General features: G+C 40.5%; 1 protein-coding gene across 3 annotated transcripts in view; it reads right to left on the bottom strand.

Annotated features, from left to right (window-relative positions):
• RPS6KA1 (ribosomal protein S6 kinase A1) overlaps nucleotides 1-23,598 on the bottom strand; it is a 95,593-nt gene that overhangs the window by 51,841 nt on the left and 20,154 nt on the right. Inside the window, exon 1 of one of the 3 annotated variants that reach the window (XM_039334214.1) lies at nucleotides 656-731. The exons of the other annotated variants lie outside the window; for them this stretch is intronic. The gene's annotated coding sequence lies outside the window, so the exon portion shown is untranslated. Of the gene's footprint in view, nucleotides 1-655; nucleotides 732-23,598 lie in introns of those variants that run through there. 3 annotated transcript variants of the gene reach the window in all.

Below are 23,598 nucleotides of genomic sequence, written 5' to 3'. Positions count from 1 at the left end.
CTATTAGCTAAAATCACGCATCTTCAGTCTGGTACCCTCCAGATGTGTTGAGACAGCCACTTTTGAGAACTGGGTGTTATAATCTCATTTGGAGGGGAACATCTTGGAGAAAAATAATTTAATGCATTCTATAGGACTGGTGAGATGATTTAACAGGCTAACTCCATATGAACTCCTTGCAAGAAAACTGTGACGAGCCGAAACCTACTTAAAATAACTTAGGGAGTATAAACTTCATAGATTGCTAGACCAAAAGCACACAGGCACTACCTACATATTAGACTTCATGCAAGCATTTTTAATGTACAGGTTGGATTTGATCCCAAATCAGTCTTGGCTGGTACAGGACTAGCCCTGCCACTAGGCAAAACGAGGTAGCATTTGAAAAAGCTGATTTTAGCTATCGTACAATTGTATACATGTTTTATAACGCTTGATATATTACTATTGTTTAGTCCCTTGCAGAGAGACTTCTGCAATTTTCATTCTGAGAGGCTGAGGTCACCAGCAGAAGGGGAGGGCAAGCCAGCTCTCTTCCTATCAGCAGATAAGCCACAGTGTTGGTTACAAGCCGAGTTGCAAGTACAGATCGGAGTTTCAAAAACAGGAAACTGATATTCTGGTAAAGAAACTTCAAAAGAGCAGCTGTTCTTACCTGATGTGAAAGAAATGGTCTCTAGGTTTCACAGTGAAGACTGCAAACGATGACTATAGGTGCACATCTTTCGACTTCGACTTCCATCCCCCTCACACCCATCACGTGCTAATCCCCCTGGGAAGGTATAAACTAAGTTTTTTTAAAAAAAGGATTTTCTATATGTTATCCTGAGGAATAGCCTCATTGAGAGATGAATCAACTAATTTTCCAGTGCCAAGTAAAATAATTTTTATTCCCCAAGGCATTTTAACAAAAGAATGTACAAGTTAGACTCTTGATCTATCTGGCTTGCAGTTTTCCACACTCACTGGCAGAATTGCAGACAGATTTCCCATCAGTGACTGCCTTGCCGATGGCCTGGAGCAATTTATACAAAGCTATAACTTGACAATTGAGGCTTCATAGAGCTGGTTTTCCACCAAGAGCAAGCTTAGAAACTTTAACAGCCTGCTCATGTCAAAATATGCCGGGTCTGAAGATGTTGGAGATGCCTTAGTTTGCACGCAAGAAAACCTCAGAAGCAACTCTTCCAAAAATCTTTGGCAGAACTTTTTGAGAGTACCAAGTGTCATTAAAAGGCAAACATTTTCATGAAGATTTTATACCTTTTCATAAAACGTATTAGACTGAAAAGAGGCTACCAGATTCTTTCAGTTTTTGGTACGTCATAGATCAGTGTTTCTCAATCTTAGCAACTTTGAGATGTGTGGACTTCATCTCCCAGAATTTCCCAGTCAACATATGCGACATCCATCAAGGATACTGTATATTCTACCATTTGGGGCAACTGACCGACCAGGTTCACCACCCCACAGCTGTTATTCATGATTTTAGGCAGCAAGCCTTGGGAAATCTTTCCAAGTAGGACTCAACCACCAATGGTCCTTCCCTATTTAAAACAGACTTCTAAAATGTTTACAGCTTAGATGTGTTTATACATAATCATCAACTTATATATTATATCATTATAGTAGCTGTTGATGGCATTTTTAAAAAATAAATTGTACAGTAAACCAGCCTAAAAACTGTGGGAAGATGGCACTAAAATGTTTTAAACTGGCCAAGTGGAAAGATCACATTCCAGGAATGGGCCTGCTCCAAAATGAAAGGGTCCGCTTCTCATACTTCAAAGCCACATCTTGGACAGTTCACAGCTTGCCAGAAGAAGTGAAGCAACAGGTCTAGAATAATGATTCAGAGGTATGTATTGTAACCTTAAGTATTGTAAAACTTAAAGTGTAAAACATATTGAGACATGCTTTGAACATCCTGCAGTGTTTTAGGCCAACGTTTCTCAAACTTGGCAATTTGAAGATGTGGGGACTTCAACTTAAAGAATTCTTAGCAATGGCCATGCTGGCTGGGGAATTCTGGGGATTGAAGTCCACACCTCTCAAGATTGCCCAGATAGGGAAACCCTTTTTAGACTACCACATGCACTATGGGCATATTGTAGGCATCTATACATCTAGAGCAGGGGTCTCCAAACCTGGCAATTTGAAGACTTGTGGACGTCAACTCCCAGAATTCCCCAGCCAGCATAACCCATACAGTACTTAGGCTTCAAGACCAAAGTTGCAACTGATCTTCCACCCATATTTTATGTTGAATGAGCATAAAAAACAGACAGATCACATTGGGAGAGGTGACTTTTTGGTGGGGCGGGGGGGGGGGAATGGGGACACAGACAATACTCTGTGAACAAATTTAATTCCTGGAGAAATTCATGGACACATCCCTGTAGTTTTCTTGGCAATAATATGCAAGTGATTTATCATAGCCTTGTTTCCAGAAAGTTTTTGCTGTCAGTTGCTGAGATATATAAATCTATAGATACACAAAATGCTGACACCCTGTGGGCAAATGATCAATTTTATTTCTGCAGAAGCAATGCATTTGCCTCTGCAGAGTTGAGTTTTAAAGTCTGCATCACTGTCTCCATATTACAACATATAGAATATCACTCAGAGACTGTTTGACAGAAACGGAGAACACCCATCATTCTTGGCCCAATTTATTGGGCTGTGCAAGTAACCCTTCTTCACACAGCACCCCCGCTCCACAAAAAATTTCCACAACTCTGCATGCTGCAAGAGATCAGTATAGACATTGTGGCATTTTCTCAAACATTTAACTAAGTTCAGTCTTCGTGCTGTGTCGGAGTCTAGAATTCTGGGATGATAGGTCACAACCCTTCCTTGGTGACATCTTTCCAAGTTCTTGAAGAGTAAGAGCATATCCATTTTCTATTTCTAAGACTTCACATGCCCCGTTTCCCCTATTCCTCTCAATAGGATTTCTTTTTGAATCCTCAGATCATATTTATTGCCCATTTGGAACCAGATCATCTGACCAGTACAGAATAGATTCCAACTTTTATATTCCATGATTGGGAAATTATACGTTGAATTAATAATGCCTAAATTATCACTGAGAAGAAAACCTCTCCTTGGTGCCTTCCAGGAGAATTTTAAAAATAGTCTGAGAGGCTGCCACTGTGACCCTGTGTTAAAAAGTACTTGGTGTTTGTAGCAGTGCAGTTGTTAGAAATCCATTTATTAAACATGCCCCTGGCGCCAGCACAGACTGAAATAGTTAAGTTAGGCAGAATTAGTTCAGTTATGGTATGTTGCATGTATATATAAATATATAGCTTTCAAAATCTGTCACAGCATGCTGTCTTCCATTCCACCACCACCCCCAATAGCCTATGAGGGATTTTGAGCTGAGACAGTAATTTGCCTCAAGTAATTAATTAATTTGCTGCCCATCCCATTTTGAAGCAATTCTGGGGAGCAGTCAAATTTGGTGTGTGTTTGTGTGCTTGAGACTTAAACATGGGCTTCTTCCAGTCCATCATAGCTTTAACATTCAAGTGGCCATCTAATTCCAAAAAATCTCACAGAAAGTCTGATTGTATTGTTAAGAGGAACCATTATTATAAAATATATTCATGATTCAGAAAAATGGAAGGCACCATTTCCATTTGAGATTAATCTTCTGCATTGCTTTTACTGATCAGTGTGAAGCTTACACCTGTCAGCAGTGGATATAGGATCAAAACAACACCTCCTAAAACCTGCAGAACATTTCCTATGAGAATGCCAGATGCCTCTCTTGGCAAGACGGCAAAGATGGAATTTCCTCCTACCATAATATTAGAAGCTTAGCCCGTAGCTTTACTCTGCTCCAGTGTTTCTCAACCTGTTGGCTGAGGAATTTTGGGAGTTTATGTCCACACAACCTATAATTACCAAGGTTGAGAAATACTCCTCTAATCCATGAGTTTTGCACAATTAGCTTTTCTTCCTTTGCTTTTATTAATTTGGGATAACAGGTGTATGATGTTTGTGGGCTTTTTAAACATTGCCTTATATTGTTAACACAGTGGATATTGAAGAGAGAGGAGAAGGAGGAGGAGAAGCAGAAGAAGCAGAAGAAGAAGGAAGAAAAAGAAGAAAGAAAAGGAGAAGCAGAAGGAAGAGAAATAATAATAATAGGAGGAGGAGGAGGAGGAGGAGGAGGAGGAGGAGGAGGAGAAGAAGAAGAAGTAGAAGAAGAAGAAGAAGAAGAAGAAGATTATGATGATGATGATGATTTGGTTGTTTTGGTTGCCTTAAATCAGGAAAACAAGACAAAGTATTACAAATAAAAAATAGTGATGGAAACTGAAGGGCGACTACTGAGATAATTCATTGAATAATGTGGGAGTGTTAACTACATATGTTGGTGCCATGCAAATCAACATACCAATAATTCTGCTTGCAATTATCTATGTCATTCAAATGTTTGTGTGTGTTTGTAACATAATCACCTCTATATTCTTACTAAGTGGCAAATAAGATCTGGAAACTCAACATTTTCTGATGAGCTTCCTGCATTTCAGCTGAGAAAGGTTGAGAACAATGTTACAAAGTGAAATGGGTACTAAAAATAAAAAGTAAGGGATAAAATTAAAAACAATTACAAATACAAATAAACATGTATAAACAGAATGTCTGCTTTGTGACTTTGTAACTTTACAGATAGATTATCAAAAGTTGAAAATCTTTCTGTAGACAATAGTTCATGATTGAAGTGGTCTATAAGCTTAATAAATCTCGCTGGGGAATTCTGGGAATTGAAGTCCACAAATCTTAAAGCTGCCAAGGTTGGATACCTCTGCTTTAAATCCTTACTATTTTGAACAGAAATCAGGAACCTGGTAGCACCTTCCCCATCTCACACATTTATTAAAAGCCAGAAGCTGTCATCAGTTGTAGGTGCCTTTTAATAAAATTAATGCTAGTCAAGAAATGTGCCATCAGACTCCTCCTGATGTTTGGCTACAATAAATTAACATAGCTCTCCTCCTACGTCTGTTTTGGACAGAGTGTCTCTTCTTAAGGAATTTAGGCATAACAATTCTCAGCAGTTCCAGTCAATATGACCAACAGGACCTGACTGAAGATTAGATTTTTGTAATCTTGGGGGAGTCCCAGATCTTTTTTTCTCGGTTTAATATAATTAATATTAATAAAAAAGTCCATAAAACTAAAAGCAGATGGGAACAGAAAAGGAAAAGTAAGGGAAAAAAGAAATATGAAAGAATAAAAGAAAATGTGAAAAAGAAAAAAAAAGGTATCTAAAGAAGTGACTTCCTGTACTCTTTGCAACAGTTACAAATGTAGTAATTACCATTTCCACCTTCTGAAATTTTTCTTTATTCCTGTTTCTGCGTAGTCTGGACAGTGGCAGGAGGGAATATGAAATGCATCTGAACAAAAGAAGTTATTTATGTCTCAATCTCTTATTACAAGGAAGAGAGTTGCCACAGGAAGGAAGTTTTCCTCTCCCCCCCCCCCCAAAGGTATGAACTCCAGCAGATCACAAATAGCATCTGCCTGTTGCTGGCAACATTCTGATAAAACAGTTTGGGGGTAGGAACCAGTTCCTGAAAGGCTGGTAACTTGGTTCCATAAGGGTTTAGTTGTCTTTATCACAGGTTAACTGGCAGGATTTTAAAACACACCTTTTTGCCTATGCCATCTTCCCTGTCCTAAAAACTGACAGAAAACATCAGAAATAAAGTTTCTACCAATCCAGTAACACCAACGTCCTGTACAAGCCATGATTGTATCATGGGCATCGTGAGAGATATGCAAACATTCTAATTATGTTATATGTGCAGTTTGCACCATGCAACTAATGCAAGTTATCTCATTCATTCATTGCACTATAGCGATATGGTGAACATGTTGTGTGTTCCCACTTGTCCCTCCTTTGGATAGTCATGAATATCACACTCAATCTGCAATATTAAAGAGATTCTCAACCATACCATGAATGGAGAGCCATTTTGGTGTTGCAGTTAAGGTGCTGGCCCAGAAACCAGGAGACCGTGAGTTCTAGTCCCGCCTTAAGCGCCAAAGTCAGCTGGATGACTCCCTCTTTCTCAGCCCAACCTACTTGTCAGACTTGTTGTTGTGGGGAAAATAGGAGGAGGGAGCATTATATATTTTTGCCACCTTGAGTTACTTATAAAGCAATAAAGATAGGATACAAATCTTTTTTAAAAAATGTGAAGAGTTTTCAACATGTATTTAAAAGAGGCAGTAACACTCCTTCTTCAGCAGCCCAGGCCAGCCCAGCTGATGAAGGACATGAAAGAAAACTAAAGTTACAAGGCAGAGTTTCAGATTAGCAACTAATTGCAGCAGGAAGTGAGAATACACCACAAGTCCTCTCTTGTACTTCTGCTTTGTTTTTAAAAGCTGGGCAGTTCCACATTCCTGACAATTTTCTGTACACATACACAAACAAACACACACAGAAAGTGTTACTCAAGAACTCTGGCCAAGTCTATACATGCAGCAGAGTAAGGAGCATACCACTTGAGATGCAGGGGGGGGGGGAGAGGGAATGGTCACATTTTTTTAATACTCTGTGCATAACCAGAAAACTAGGAGACCCAACTGGTTTTATTCCAGTGTTCCTCCTTGTTGCACTAAGCTGTTTTGATTGTGTGTGTGTGGAGCTTTGATTTGCAGTAAGAAGGGATATTCAGAAGTAGAATCCTGCATCTTCAACTGAAATGGTACAGTCTTAGTCCCACCTTGGAAGAATAGCAGATGATGGTTACATAAAGACATGCTGTTCAGCCAAAGTGTGTTCAGGCAATCCAGCATAGTCTTTTCACAATACACAACCAGGGGACTGTAAAGCCACATAAGCAAAGGAGAAAGGGGTCCACCCTTGTTCCAAAATAATTGATATTAATTTGATAGAGCAATATCACGAGTCCAAAGTCTCCCATCCCGTGCATCTTTCTTGGTTCTTGCTATATTACCTACCACAGTTTCTGTTTAAATTTTAAAATAGAAACAATAAAAACTGGTTACCTGGAACTTTCTTTTTTTACAAAAATGTCTTTGAACTACAAGAGGAAAAATAGTGAGTAGTTGCAATCTGATGCTTTCGAAACAAGAAAATGGTCAAAAGTGTGCTAGGAGCCATGGACCATCCTGAGGGGGAACACTACAAATTTGCCTTCTGCATTAGAAAATGGCAAATGTTTTGTCAGAGAGCCTACAGTCAAGTCTTCGTTCCAAATTTCCTCAGATTTTTTTTCTATAGATTTGTCTAATACCCCTTTGCAGACTTCCATGGTGATGTCCATCATCGTCATTATCACCATCATCATCACCACACTGCATTCCCAGCCTTCCCCAACCTAATTTATTTATTTGTTCAATTTATTTGCCCCCTGTCTTGATGTGGGGCTACTCTAGGAGGTTTACAATAATAAAAAGGAAGAAAAATGAAAGGAATGCTAACAGGATGGAAGTAAAATAATAGAACAATAAAATAAACAATGGCAAAGGAACACAGTGAGAATAATACATCAATATGATAGCCAAAGAGATGGATGGATGGATGGAAAGCAGAGAGCGAGGGATGGTGGGGAGGTGGAGTCTCCATCAGTCCAGCTACCTGTAATGTGGAACTTTCACATTTTGTCCCCAGGCCAACTGGCAGAGCCAGGTCTTCAGGCTCTTGTGGAAGAATAGGAGGGTGGGGACAGATCTTACCTTAGATCAGGGGTAGGCAACCTTGGCTCTTTTATGACTCATGGACTTCAACTCCCAGAATTCATGAGCCAGCCATGCTGAGGGGAAAGGGAGAGGTTTCCATGCTGGCTCAGGAATTCTGGGAGTTGAAGTCCACGAGTCATAAAAAAGCCAAGGTTGCCTACCCCTGCCTTAGAGTGTAAGATTACAGAGTTGGAAGGGACCTTAGAGGTCTTCTATGGTCCCTTCAACCCTCTGTTCAAGGAGAAGACCCTTTCAGACAAATGGCTATCTGATCTCTTCTTGAAAACTTTTAGTGATGGCAGACCCACAGTTCTGGAGGCAAGCTGATTAACTGTCCTCACTGTCAGATGTTCCAAAGGGTTCCTAATGCTCATCAATTGTGTAAGGTTGCAAATTCCAACTTCCTTCACTCATTTACATAAGATATCCAGTTAATATTTCAACATGTAGTCATACTGGATTGGGCAAAAATTGATTAACGCCAACTTCCCAAAAGCAGAATAACTTCCATTTCTTAGCATGGCTTGACACAAATGGTAATAAACCACTGCAATGACAGTGCAATCCTCTAGGGGGCAGGAGAACGCCGCAGACTAAAGAAAAAGGTTTACAAAGTTGTTTCAAAGAATTAGCTGTTTCCAACCTAAGATCCCCCACAGCCTCCATCATCACCATAAGGAAAACTTTTACGTTGAAAGAACAAAAGCAGAGAACCACGGTGGGCAGGAGAGGCAATAAAAAAGGAATAAACAGAAATTCTACATAAAATTCAAGAGAAAAACCAGCTGCATTTAGAATGGAATCTGAGAGTGGCAAAAACCATATCCCTTGATGGGTATAATCTACCACAGGGGTAGGCAACCTTCTGAGACTTCAACTCTCAGAATTCCTGAGCCAGCATGGCTCAGCTTGGAAACCTCTCCCTTTCACCTCAGCATGGCTGGCTCAGGAATTCTGGGAGTTGAAGTCCATGGGTCATAAAAGAGCCAAGGTTGCCTACCCCTGATCTAGCAGGAAGTGCTTTAGACAGGATTTTCACCTTGCAACATCTGTAAGTCTCCAGAGGTGCCTTATCCCAAAGAGTCCATATCTCCCCTAACATATTGCTGCAGCTTTGTCATAATTCCTAATTCTACCAATTCCTTGGCAAAAAATAAAACTGTAACATATTCAGTCATACTAATCCCAAAGAAAGGAATTTGAACACTTACTTATCACATATTTAAAGCAAAATAAAGTTATATTTGCAGGCTTGAATTTTAATGCAAGAAGAAAGGGCCTAAGATATAAATGCACCCAAGAAGGAGCTGTTGAAAAACACTGAAATGGGGAGGCAGAGAAAGGTTGTGCTATGGCACAAAAACGGAAATGAGTGCGAAGTCAATGCAAGGGCTGTAGTGGATGGTGGTCCACAGAATCCCTTTCCCAGGTCTGTTTGCTGCCCTGCACAACTGAACTGGTCAGGTGATTCTCGACTTATAAATGCAATTGAATGCACAATTTCAGTCATAACTAGTGATGGTCATAAAGCAGGTCACCATGTGACTGCGCCCAATTTTTAACTTTTTTTGCAGCCGTCTTTAAATGAACCCATTGTTCGGTATGGGGCAGTTTTTGCTGGAAACTGTAAGTAAATGCTGGTTTCCAGCAAAGATTAATCAATTAATGATGTGACTATGGAGCACAATAAACAAGCACCCAAAATGCAATTGTCTGACCACAAAGGGAGGGGGGGAGACACAGATGTTGGAATTTCGAATCTGGGTCGTAAGCAGCTTCTCGTAACTTTTAACAGTTGCTAAGCAACCAGCTGTAAGTCGAGGACTACCTGTATTTTTTTTCCTAAGGCTTCCAGAATGAGCCAATAATGGCAATGCCTGCAAAAAGCCAAGGCAGGAACTGCATGTAAATTAACATGACGGGTCACAAGGGTATTTGCAGGTTGTGGTAAAAAAAGTCAAGATGGCAGCCCTGATTGTGCAATTGAAGCTCTGCCTGGTTTTTCCAACATGCAACACAAATGAAATCAGGTGGAGTTTGATAGCACCAATGTAACCACCAGCTGCAGACAGCCCTGATTGCCTGGATTAATATTCTACCTTTCTTCCCCCAAAACTGGGACTTCAAAAAGTACAATAAATATATAGAGGACAAAAAATTATATGAAATACAAAAAGAGCCGCAAGAATTGGATAAAATTATACATGGAACAGAAATAAAATTAATTAGCAGTTTATACAAATACCTATTGAGATATAAAATGGAAGACGAGGTTGTCAAAGACACAATGATTAGATGAGCAAAAAATTTCGGATATAATATAGAATTGGAGAAATGGGAAAAAATATGGGAAATAAACATAAAATTGACTATGTCAGCGGCATTCAAGGAAAACCAGTTGAAGATGTTTTACAGATGGCATCTTCCACCAGCAAAGCTTGCCAAGATATTCCAGAACAATTCACCAACATGTTGTAAATGTAAAAAAGTACATGGAACATATTACCATTTATAGTGGACATGCCCAGTTGTGAAAAAATACTGGACTAAAATAAGAAGATGGATGGAAGAAATAATATACCAACCTGTAGACTGGAAACCAGAGATCTTTTTGCTGGGTATTTTAAACAGAAAATATAGTAAAGAAATACGGTTCTTAATTCTACATATAACAACGACAGCAAGAATAGTATACGCACAGTTCTGGAAAAATGAGAATATACCATCAGAGGAAGAAATGATAAGAAAAATCCTGGACTTTGCTGAGATAGACAAATTAACAAAAGAGATAAAAGGAAAGGAAGATACAGAGTACTATCTAATATGGAATAAGTGGTATGATTGGTTGGAGACTAGAAATAATAAAGGAGAATAAATGTGGAAAGGTCAAAAGTGGAAAATGTGTGTATAATAATATATAGTGATAATAATATGTATTATTCTTAGTATGAAGTATAGTATGAAGGAAGAGAAATGTAAACAAGAAACAACGGGACAACAAGGACAAATATATCTAAAGAAGAATAAGGGGGGGAAATGTAAATAATAGAAGATTACCGTTACGAAATTGCTGTTAAAAAAAAAGGAGGAGTATACATTGTGTGTGTATGTGTGTTATGTTTTGTTGTTTTAAAAAATAATTTTTTAAAAAAAAATTCAAAAAGTACAAGAAAATAAAATACAAAGCAGTAACGTGCACTCACTTCATCCTTCAAAAAAATACACAGTAATTGCAATTGCCAACAATTTTTTAGAAAAATATAGAAAAACAAGTAAAAAAAATCCAAAATTATAAAAGCTATTATTTATTCGCATTACTATTGTTGTATGCCCCTTACATCAAATCTCAAGGCAGCTGAGAATACACCTAGTCCTCAATTAACAATTGGTCGCTTAATGATCGTTCAAAGTTACGAAGCATCCCAAAAGAGTTACTTATAAATCATTCTACGATTACATTTTGATGTTATACACACACACACACCGTGGTCGTGATCATGTTCCAGGCATTTGGCAACCGGTCCCCATTTATGACCATTTGCAGAATCCCCCATTCATGCGACCACCAGGATGGATTCACCTAATGACTATATGGTTCGCTCAACAATCATGATGGTTCACTTTACAACCATCATAAAAATGCTTGTAAAATCAAGTCAGGTTATGTGATGATCCACTTAATGACCGCAACTACTTACAGCATACCTTCCAGGCTTAGTTGCGGTTGTTAAGTGAGGACTACCCATGCCATTAAACACTGGGGTCCTGCAACACTAAAAGGCAATAGCCCCGGAATTTTAAAATCATATTATAAAAGTTCCTAAAAGCTTTTCGCAGTTATCCTACCATAGGAAATCAACTTTAAACCCCATGTTCCTTGCTAAATCACCGTTTTCAGTTGTTTGAGCAGGCAGACTCTATGGAAGAGGATCATTTTCACAGCCCTCTCTAAATGTTTGTAGGGAGGGAGCTGAGCTAAAGTCAGGGACCAAGCACCTTCTAAAAACCAAGAGCATCCCATGGGGCACCTAGGACAGACCCTTCTAACTGGTCCCATCTTCTAGAAAAGGTTGGTGGTACCAACAAACCTCATGATGATTTGCTCACAACAAAGGACTGACTGATAATAATTTATTATACCCTCAGGTGATGTCCCAAATGCTACAAAGTAAGGGCTAGATCAAATATACGGCCTCCCATGTAAACTGGGTCTGAGATGATCTGACTTAAGCCTATGGTTCCCATGGAGATCAGGAACTCCACACTCCAGTCTGATTCCACCCACAAGTCATAGCGGTTGGAATCCCTTTACGCAGCAACTGTAAAGTCACGCCAATTGCCAGGTGCCTGAATTTTGATCCCACGACTGTGACAGTCGTAAATGGGAAGAACAGCCATAAGTCGCTTTTTTTCCAGCACCATACTAACTTCAAACAGTTGTTAACCAAATGGTTGTACGTCAAGGACTACTTGTACCTTGTTTCTATAAAGTTTCTGCTTGACCTCACCTACGTAATCTTGCATTACTACTTAAACCAATAAAAACGCCAACTGACGTGCAACCTGCATTGACAGGAGGGACTAAAAAGCATGCAGGGCAGCCACCACAGAGATACCGTACAACCCAACCAGTGAAAGCAGATCATATGGAGCCGTGATGGTTGCAACCCAAGTCCCCAGCCATTGCACGTAGCCACAAATCAAGAAAACGGCTGTTAAAAGCTTTCTGGCTAAAAGGTTTCTTTAAAAAAAAAGAAGAGATGGGACACATTATCTTTCCAACTCTCATCGCACAGTAGGGCAGTAAAACTGGACACCAGGGGCAAAGAAATAGCTATCATGCAATTTAAGAGTTCAAAAGCCTAAGACAGGGGCCTGCAACCTTGACAACTTTAAGACTTGTGGACTTCAGGTCCCAGAATTCCTCCGCCAGCTTTGCTGGCGGAGGAATTCTGGGACCTGAAGTCCACAAGTCTTAAAGTTGTCAAGGTTGCAGGCCCCTGGCCTAGGAGATAACTTTTAACCATACCAGAGTATTGGCCCCCTTTGGCCCATGGAGGTGCTCAAGATAACCATGCTGCCAGATCCGGCATTTTATTTTTCTTTAAATCAGAAAAGCCAGACATGAAACTTTGGACTTCCATTGTGCAAGGCAGATTTCTCCCTCTTCAATTACTGGACTCTCATCTCGAGGTGTTCCAAAACAGTTGGTCCTCGACTTACAACCACAATTAAGCCCAACACTCCTGTTGCTTAGCGAGGCAGTTGTTAAATGCATTGTTCCTGATTTTTATGACCATTTTTGCCACGGTTATTAAGCAAATCACTGCAGTTGTTAAGTGAATCATGCGGCTGTTAGGCAAATGTGGCTTCCCCCATTTGACTTTGCTTGTCAGAAACTGACTGGGAGGGTTACAAGTGACCACATGACCAAAGGATGCTGCAACTGTCGGAGTACATGCCAGTCTCTAAGTGCCTTAATTTTGATCACGTGACTGTGGAGATGCCACAATGGTCATAAGGGTGAAAAATAGTCATAGGTCACTTGAATGGATGGAATGAATAATTGCATTGAATGGATGGAAACCAGTCAAGGAGAGAAGCAGCCTGGAACTAAGGAGAAACTTCCTAACAGTGAGAACAATTAACCAGTGGAACGGCTTCCTCCAGAACTTGTGGGTGCTTCTTCACTGGAGGTTTTTAAGAAGAGACTGGACAGCCACCTTTCTGGAATGGTCTAGGGTCTCCTTCTCGAGCAGGGGGTTGGACTAGAAGACCTCCAAGGTCCCTTCCAGCTCCATTCTGAATTGAATTGAAAACATTTTTTTCAGTGCTATTGTAATTTCAAACAGTTACTAAACAGTTCTAAGTCGAGGACTACCTGTACTTAGAATGACCTGAAGTCTAGCTAGTACAGAATGGTCCCCAAGAGGGTAGCTTGTTCAGCTCACCAAGAAGGTAGCCTGTGGCAAAATATCACACCTCTCCGGAGGCCACTTCCCTGGCTACCAGTCGGCTAATATGCAAAAGTCAAGATCCTTCTACAAAGGTGTGGCTGAGAACCTGGATAGCTGGTAGAATGCCTGCTCCATTATAGGATGCCAACGCCCATCCTGCGGGGGGAGGGGGGGGAGTTCATTTATCAGTCCTCAAGGGGCTAGAGAACCTTCTCAATAGAAATGCCTGTGTGGCTGTGGAATTCCTTCCCTGTTGAATTACTGCATGGTTATATTGGGCCTCATAAGCTTCCAGGCAGGGTCTTCCAGTCTTACAATGCCTGCATTTACAATGTCGCATCAGAACAGCACATCTTCCTTCCCCTGTCCTTACCATGTTCTACAGGGGGACGATCGAGAGCATCCTGTCATACAGCATCACAGTCTGGTTTGGAAGCATCCCTGCTTCGGACAGGAAGGCGGTGCAGAGAGTGGTGAGGATGGCAGAAAAGATCATTGGCAGTTCCCTCCCTCCCATCCAGGACATAGCACAGAAACAATGAGCAGGGTCCGTAAGATTATCCTCTTCACGACCTGTTCTCCTTACTACCTTCTGGGAGGAGGGGGCTCCGTGGTATCCGTAGCAGAACATCCAGATTCAGCCAGTTTCATTCCATACAGCATTAACCTTGTGAACTCTCAAGCTTCCTCCTTCCATTATGTATTCAAGATGGACTGTGTTTAATATTCATATGTTATGTATATGTAGAGGTGTAGGTCTATACATATGTTGTACATAGTATGTATATGTTGTATATAGTATGTTTAGGTGAATGTCATGTATGTGTTCACTTTGAGAGCGGGCAATTAAATTTCATTTTTGATGTGTGTCGTTGTGCCCAGTAAAAAATGACAATAAAGGTTATCTTATATCATCTTATCTCCAGTTCCCTGGTACCACTGGATGTTTCTCTCTGGGTAGGATTCCTGCCCTGTGTTCACACAGTTTTAGCAAGTGCATGCTTTTAAAACACATTTTATGGGATGTTCTTTACATTACAGGACTTTGTTTCATTACCCAAATTAGAACTAGCGCTGATGATGTTACCTAGTTTGGGAAAACAACCATGCTCAGAGAGCACCAAGGACCCCTCATTTCAACTCTGAATTACAAATAGGGGAAGATTGCAAGTTGGGGTCATGCAATGTCTGACTTAAAGACTGTGGTGATTTGCTTAACAACAGTGGCAAAAAAGTTGTAAAATCAAGTAGGGTCACTTGATGCCTTGTTTAACGACCGCACCACAGAACAGTCTCAATTGAGGACTAACTGCGCAGTTAGTCCTCTGTGAAAGCTACCAGGCCTAACAATGGTTCAAATACTTGTTGTTGTTGTTAGTTTCAAAGTTGTGTCCAAGCCACCGCAACCCCATGGACAATGTTCCTCCAGGCCTTCCTGTCTTCTACGATCTTCTGGAGTCCATTTAAGCTCATGCCTACTGCTTCAGTGACTCCATCCAGCCACCTCATTCTCTGTCACCCCATTCTTCTATTGCCCTCCATCTTTCCCAGCATTAGGCTCTTCTCCAGTGAGTCCTTCCTTCTCATTAGGTGGCCAAAGTATTTGAGTTTCAACTTCAGGATCTGGCCTTCTAAAGAGCAATCAGGGTTGATCTCCTCTAAGACTGATTAGTTTGATTGCCTTGCAGTCCAGGGGACTCACAAGAGTCTTCTCCAGCACCATAGTTCAAAGGCCTCAATTCTTTGGTGCTCAGCCTTTCTTATGGTCCAACTTTCACAGCCATACATTGTAACTGGGAAAACCATGGCCTTGACTATATGTACTTTTGTTGGCAGGGTGATGTCTCTGCTTTTTAATATGCTGTCTAGATTTGCCATAGCTTTCCTCCCCAGGAGCAAGTGTATTTTAATTTCTTGGCTGCAGTCCCCATCTGCTGTGATCTTGGAGCTCAGGAAGGTAAAATCTGTCACTAGGTTGAAATATTACAGATGCCATTTCTGAAACCCTAAGACCCTCCAATCTAGTTATCTCCAAAAATATACATATAACTCCCAGAATTCCCAGCCACCATAGCCATTGCTGAGGCTTCTGGGAATTCCAGCCCTCACATCTGGAAAGTGTTAAAATCAGGAAGGCTGTTCTACAGTAGAACATGAATCTGCTGAAAACAAAAGGCATCAGCAGTTACCAAGCCAGGAAGATATACATTTTCTTCGCAGTCAGTATGTTTTTGACCTTGAAACAGCTCAGAATGCAGGAGAGGAATATTACCTTTCAAGACTGCAGGAAGCTATTACATCTCATTCTTTGCTAGGTAAATACCATAATGTAATAACAGCTTCAACATCTTAAAATCACTGCATTAAGCCATGCGGGAGCAGCTGTCACAAAAGGTATGGAACCCTTTCCCCATATGGTGCCCTACAGATGTTTGGGGGGGATCTCCAATCATCTTCCTCTTGAACACCTGTTGGCTCAGGATGATGGGAATCATAATCCCATACATGTTTTAAAAACATCCAGGCTAGCATCATGGGAAACAGCCCATTTACCTTAGACTAAACTAAGGCAAAAGCAGGCAAGTTTGGCCTTGGAGTACAAAATGAAGCAGGGCGCAGGCTAATAGAATTTTGTCAAGAGAATACGATGGTCATAACAAACACTCTTTTCCAACAACCCAAGAGACGATTCTACACATGGTCATCACATGACCCCCAAGACTCTGCAATTGTCATGTATATATGCCAGTTGCCAAGCACCCAAATTTTGATCAAGGGACCATGGGGAAAGCTGTTACAGTCTAAGTGTGAGAACCAGCCATAAATCACTTTTTTCAGTGCCCTTGACCACTGTAACTTTGAATGGTTGCTGAACAAATGATTGTAAGTCAAGGACTCCTTGTATAGCAGAATGCATCTCCCCTGCTCCTGCACACTTTTGTATTATATGCAGGCATATAATGTAACATATGCAAATTCACTGGGGGAGCCAGTAACATAATTCTACATCAGATTCTCCCCTTACAACACACAGTAATTTGGCCTAATTCACATTCCGGCTGAGAATTGTTATTGATGTCGCTGGGGTATAAAAGAAATGAAGACAACCGGATTGGGACCAAAACGTTTTTGTGTTTAACTTCCCAATTCCAAATTGGCGTATACAAATGAAAAAGTGGGCTCCTAAGATTAAGATGTTAAGTAGAAAAACAAATCATAATGAAATCGTTTTTTCATAAAAAGAGCTCAAACTGCTATCCTGTGACCTCCTCCATGTGCTGAAATTCAAGGTACGTTGTTATTGCTCTTTAAAAACAGAGAAGACTCCAGTTCTCTTGATGCTTTTTCAATATTCTTAACAGGTAATAAATTCTTATACAACCCTCTCTCTTTTGACATCTAACAACAGCTAACATAACACTTAGAAACGCTCCTTGATCTGTCAGTATCAAGATTTGTCCCCAGTGCAATAAAACTGCTCGAGTAACTAACTCAAGTACTCTGTTGACTGAATTTGATTATGGGAGGCAGAACTGCAAATCTTGTTGTTTATCAGGATTGCCAACTCCAATTCACTCTGACAAAGGGAAAAGTATGTGGGATCCTTGGTGCTCTCTGAGCTTGGCTATCTTCTTGCAGACATTTCATTACCCAACTAGGTAACAGCTTTCTTTAGTGGTTGCTTTTTTCCAGACATTTAATTACCCAAGTAGGTATCAGCTTCAGTGTACTGATGATGTTACTTAGTTTGGTAATGAAATATTTGCATAAGACAACCAAGCTCAGAGAACACCAAAGACCCCACAGTTCAATCCTGAATTATAGATTCTGTTCTATCAGGAAAATGTCTGTGAGGGGATATGTTGAGGAATGGATCTTGGTATGATATATGGAGAGCAGGTAGCCTCCCAATCGAAAAAATATTTCTAATTTACTAAAGATTTACTAAATTGGCGGGAGTTATAATATGTAGTACAGGCCTCTGAAAAGTGATTATTTGCTTGCTATGTATACAAGTAGTCCTCAACTTACAACAGTTCATTTAGTGACCATTCAAAGTTACAATGGCACTGAAAAAAGTGACTTATCACTGATTTTCATATTTAATGACCATTGCAGCATCCCCATGGTCACGTGATCAAAATTAAGATGCTTGGCAACTGGTTCATATTTATGACAGTTGCGGTATCCCGGGGTCATGTGATTGCTTTTTCCAATCTTCTGACAAGCAAAATCAATGGAAAAGCCAGATTCACTTAACAACTGAGTTACTAACTTAACAACTGCAGAGATTCACTTATCAATTGTGACAAGGTCATAAAATGAGGCAAACCTCACTTAATAAATGTCTCACTTAAGTTCTGGGCTCAATTGTGGTTGTAAGTCGAGGACTACCTGTAATCAGGATGGATTGACAGTCCCCACAATGTAGGAATCCCCCTTTTGTTTGCAGCCACAGGTTGCACTTTAAAAAAAAAAATTTAAGCACAATGCAACAGGGAAGTGGCCAATAATATCTTGATGTTAATAGTATGGGCAGGATCAAATATTAAATTTGTTTAATCTCAGGATGTGACAGGACTTGTGCAGGCCTGAAGGCAAAGCCAGATTGAGCCTGAGCAATACTGAGACAGGAGACCCAGAATCAAGAAAAGTTTCTGTTTGTTTTGTTTTAAAATCTGAATGCAATTTTGCAAAAAAAAAAAAAAAAAAAAAACAAGACCAAACAAGAGATTTTTGAATATGCAGAAGCTGCACAACTGTGCAACTGAATTATTTCTACAATGTCAGGGAAAAGAAAACAAAACAAACCCAAGCTGGTTATATGGAATGTGGTGCTTTGAAAGCTGATACTTATTCAATTATTAATTGGAGCTTGTAGCTCAGAGAGCAGAGGACTGAAATATCTATTTAATGGCCCTGAAGAGTTTACCATCTCATGCCAAGGATTAATGGCAAAGAGCCTTGGGAGGGAGGGAGTGTGTGCATGTCCAAGAACACAGAAAACATTAAGGCAAAAGAAACCAACTGCTTTGTTATGTACAGACTGATGAGAGTTCTGATGCTGACTCTATTTGGGTTTAGAAAGACTGCAACATTCATTTGGGGTCTCATTTTCTTCAACATCCAATCTAGTACCAGGCAGAGGACAGATGATGGGCTACTTGAGGTGGGAGGAGGCTGCATACTCAGAACGCAGTATCTCTTATTTCAGGGGTCTCCAGTCTTGGCAACTTTAAGACTTGTGGACTTCAACTCCCAGAATTCCTCAGCCACCTGCAGTTTCTTGACTTTTCTGACAACAGACAAACCCTTCTCAGACGGACTTGCCCACATGGGAAAACATTTGCTTTGCCCAGAGGGAGACCTAAGGTTCAATATCCAGATACTGTCAGCTGGAAAAGGAGTCTGGTAACAGAAATCGGAACAAAAGCTAGTGTAACATAATGGCTGAAGTGCGGGAGACTCAGGTTCAAGTCCTTACTGAACCATGGAGTGAATTGAAGTTGGGCCACCAGTCTCAGCTCAGCTTCCCTTGGAGGTCTGTTGTAATGATGATGAAATTAGGACACTTCCATGGAAACCACCTTGACTTCCCCAGTGATGGAGGAATGTATACACAGGGAATGATGTATACTGTATACACATGCAATAAAATGACAACTGTCTCTTCTACAACTGTCCTGTCTTTCTAAGCCAGTGGTTCTCAACCTTTCTAATGCCGTGACCCCATAATACAGTTCCCCATGTTGTGGTGACCCCCAACCACTTATACATCACCGGGTGCCAGGGGCGTGGCCAAAGAAAAGGGGGGAAAAATGGCAGACAGCCTTGTTTGGCGACCCCCGTGAAATGGTCGTTCGACCCCAAATGGGGTCCCAACCCACAGGTTGAGAACCACTGCTCTAAGCCATAATGAGAGCTGTAGGAAAGAAAACAGCTTAGGATATCACGTTATTCCAACCACTGTGCTTGTGATCAGTGGCTGGCTTCGTGTGTTGAGTGAATCTGGTTCTGGACACTGGTTTTCAGTTTAAATAGCATAGCAAGTGTCCAACTTCTGTGTCTCCAGGTGGGCTTCATCAAAGCTTGATGACGGTGGCTTAGAAAACATTTTTCTCTGGGCTGACCGGACACATTCCCAAGCAAGGTCATAGGCAGCTTTGCTACAGACTTGAAAACTAACATGCCATAAACCCTGGCCCAATAGTGCAGTCAAATCATAAACAAAATATATATGGAGCAGCCATCACTAAGCATATTAGCACTTCCATAGATAACGAAGGTGAGATGCAGTTTGGGGAAGTGGCTAAGGCACCAGGCTAGAAACTGCAAAGTTCTAGCCTTGCCTGAGGCACAAAGCCAACTCAGTGTCCTTGGACTAGTCACTCCCTCTCAGCCTGAACAAAGAGGCAGTGGCCATCTTCAAAATCTTGCCCTGAAAACTGTAAGGACTTGTCCAAGTAGTCATCAGGACTCAACACCGATATAAACGTACCCGCCCAAAACAAAGAAAAGATAATACAGGATAGAGAGGCTCCCATTTTCTAGTAGTGAAATTAAGAACTAGAAATCCAGGGGGGTACCTAATAAATCTTGTTGCAGCAGCTTTGCATCCTTCTCCCTTTTGAAGCAAATTTATTTAGCTCTGACATCCCATCATTGCGATAACTGTCTCACTCATGGAACACACAATGCATGTTTAAAGTGGTCGTTTTACCTAAAAAGGGGTTTCTTTCATGATGGCTCTTTCTGGCAGCCATAGCTTCTATATACTAGCATCTAGTATATTACAGAATTGCAGTATTATCCATTTAGTTTGGGGAATTCTGCTCCCGAAGTATAACTGACTTAATCATGCCAGGAAAATAAAGCCAGGGAGATGTCTATTGCATTATGAAGTTTATGAAATTGATTAACTGGATCTCTGAGCAGATTGTGAAGAGGAAGAACAAGCACAGCATCAAATGAATGACAACTGGGAGTAGGTGCTTTGGATAAAGATCCAAGGCGTCCGCTCCCAGTTCCGAACTTTTCTCTTTGAGGGCCAGCTCCTTGCCCTCAAGGAGAAAACTGATGCAGAGAAGTGAAGAAAAGTTTGCAAGAAAGGAAACTGGATCTTTTAGAAAATGGCTGCTCTTAGAACATGCATCTGCAATGCTGTTTTTACCCCCAAGCAAAGAGCTATTCAGACACCTTTTAGAAATTACAACATATTTGTCTTGTATTCTCAGGAAATACATAGCAAATGCTATATTTTATACTTGATCATACATCTACTGAGTGGTAATTGCATTCTGAAAAATTATTGACTGTGTTATTTCTCAGAAGCTGTGCCAGATTTTGCTGCAGCACCTATTAAGTGTGTTCATGCTATCAGAATTCCCAGATAGGAGAATCAATAGCTGTGCTCCTTGATTTTGGGAGTTGAAATCTCAGTATCTAAAAAGGCCTGTATTTGGAATAAGCTGTTCCTTGTGAAATTCAGAAACGGCCCAGGCAAGGCAACTTAGCCTGGAACTTTGTTTTTTAAGAAATCCTCCTCTCTGTGTATGGGAATGTGGAGATGATCTTGCAGAAGGAATTCAATGATTATTTTGTAAACATGAACTTAAGTCTGAAAGAGAGGAGAAGGTGAAGGAATGCTCAAGATTATCCCACACTGATTCTCCTTAGCATAAGAAGGGAGAAGGGGAATCTCTGCTAGGCTTTCCCAGTGTTGTTATTATAATCTGCAACAATAAAGTTTGAGTAAGGTGACCAACCGTCCTCCTTTAGGGAGGACAGTCCTCCTTTTGTAAGTTCTGTCGTCCCTCGAAAAGTGTCCTCCTACATGTCCTCCTTTTCGATATTTGAAGACTAATCTGCAGGGCTTTTTTGTTCTCATAGAATGCTCAGTTAGGCGTTCCGGCACCCTTTTTTGATGGTTTTTTTTTTCAACTTTTGCATGAGCTGTGCTACTCCCGCTATTGGCTTTTGAAAGCCAATAGGAATTGCTGGTGAGCGCGCCAAAACACCCGGCTGGCAAACTTTGCACATGCAAGTTGTCTGTATTATTGTTGCAATGAATGTTTCTTTTATTTATGATATTTTTTCTTCAATTTATTTGTGTCCTCCTTTTCACTGTAAAAAAGTTGGTCACCTTAGTTTGAGTAGATTTTTGGAGACTCCTAGGAATGCTAGTTAACCAACAAGAAATGCTATATGAAGGAAGCAAAAGGCAAGTTATACTCCCAATCACCAAAGTAGCAAGATCAAACCTGGGGTCTCCAGGGCGGCCTTCTAAATGGCTCATGATTTCATAAAATGTTCTTTTTTTCTTTCAAAGCAACCAACATTACAACATCTATCGAGTAACAGCCAGAGATCAAGTTGCTTGAAACTTCTTGCTCTTCTGTCAGCAGATTTATGCTTTGGCTGCAGTTTCAGAGAGACTCAGGCACTTTATCCCAATAAAAGGCAGATTTGGATGTTAGTGTGCTCATCCAAAAGATGTATGGCCATTTTTTAAAAGCATCATTTTTGTTCGCTGCATTTAAAAAAGGTAAGCAGAATTAAATGAATAATTTTTAAAAAGGCCTTGAAGTTGATGCCTGGTATAACTTGCTACTCTTCCTCTGTTTAGCAGCAATTGTCTAAGTCTAAGACAGGGGTCTCCAACCTTGGCCACTTTAAGACATGTGGACTCAAACTCCCATAAGTCTTAAAGTGATCAAAGTTGGTGAACCCTGGTCTAAGGCTTCATGGAGGGATGGAAGGGACTTGTTAGGTAGGGGATCAAAAAAATCAAGGTGACAGTCCACACCGTGCAACTGAAGCCTCACCCAAAAAACTTACACCCCCCCCCAAAAAAAAGTCCTGAGGAGAAGACTATCATCCTGTGTGAATGGTTGAGGAAAATAAATGTAGAATATATCATAGAATAAATGTAGAATATAGTCACTGTTCAACTTTCATTAAACAATTGGTATTTTAACTATACTACTATAATCCAAGGATGTCCCAGGGAAGTGTTTTTTTTCCTTTTACACATACCACCTAGGTAAAAAAAGCAGACTTGAATGAGACAACCATTTCTCTGAAATGGTATAGGGTTTCCTGCCTGAACAGGAGGTTGGACTAGAAGACCTCCAAGATCCCTTCCAACTCTTGTTATTCTAATTCTAAATCTAATTTCATAAAACTCCTCCCCAGGGTGTCCTCACTCTAATCTCCAAAATCTCATTGATCATCCTTGCTCTGACATACAGCAAGATAAGCTGCCTCTGTTTCTCTCTGTAGATCAGAAGCACAGTTGATCCTACCATTTTCTTAGGGGTGAAGCAACCTTTACAGGGGAAATGAAAAGTATTTGTACAGGCCACTGGAATCTTGCAACATCCAAAAACTATAGAATTTAATCACTGAAAAGAAAAGGCTATTTCTAATAATCCCGGCAATACTGATGTGGAAGAGGAGAAGAGTTACAGAAAAGACAGACAGATGTTAGCAACAATTCCTAATGGAAAACTGACCTGGGGCTCAGCACAGCTGCTGCAGAAAAAAAAAGGCCAAATACCATAGTTTATGTACCACAGCCGTGTTTCTCAACTTTGGCAACTTTAAGATGTGTGGATTTCAATTCCCAGAATTCATACTGGCTGGGGAGTTCTGGGAGTTGAAGTTCACCCATCTAAAAGTTTCTAAGATTGAGAAACACTGTCTAGGTAATCCTTAACTTACAACCATTTGTTTAGCAACTGTTCAAAGTTACAATTCTGGCCCTTACAACTACTGCAGCTTCCCTTTAGTCATGTGGTCAAAATTCAGGCACTTGGCAACCAGCATATGTTTATGACCTCTGCAGTGTCCTGGGGTCATGTGGTGTCATTTGAGACCTTCCCACCTGGCTTCTGACAAGCAATGTCAA

Source organism: Crotalus tigris, unplaced genomic scaffold (genome assembly GCF_016545835.1).
Source record: "Crotalus tigris isolate CLP2741 ecotype Arizona unplaced genomic scaffold, ASM1654583v1 scf7180000017628.32516253702:7417878, whole genome shotgun sequence".
In the NCBI taxonomy this organism is placed as follows: Eukaryota; Metazoa; Chordata; class Lepidosauria; order Squamata; family Viperidae; genus Crotalus; species Crotalus tigris.
Note: the sequence above shows the minus strand (reverse complement) of the source record. Positions and strands in the feature narration are given on the sequence as shown.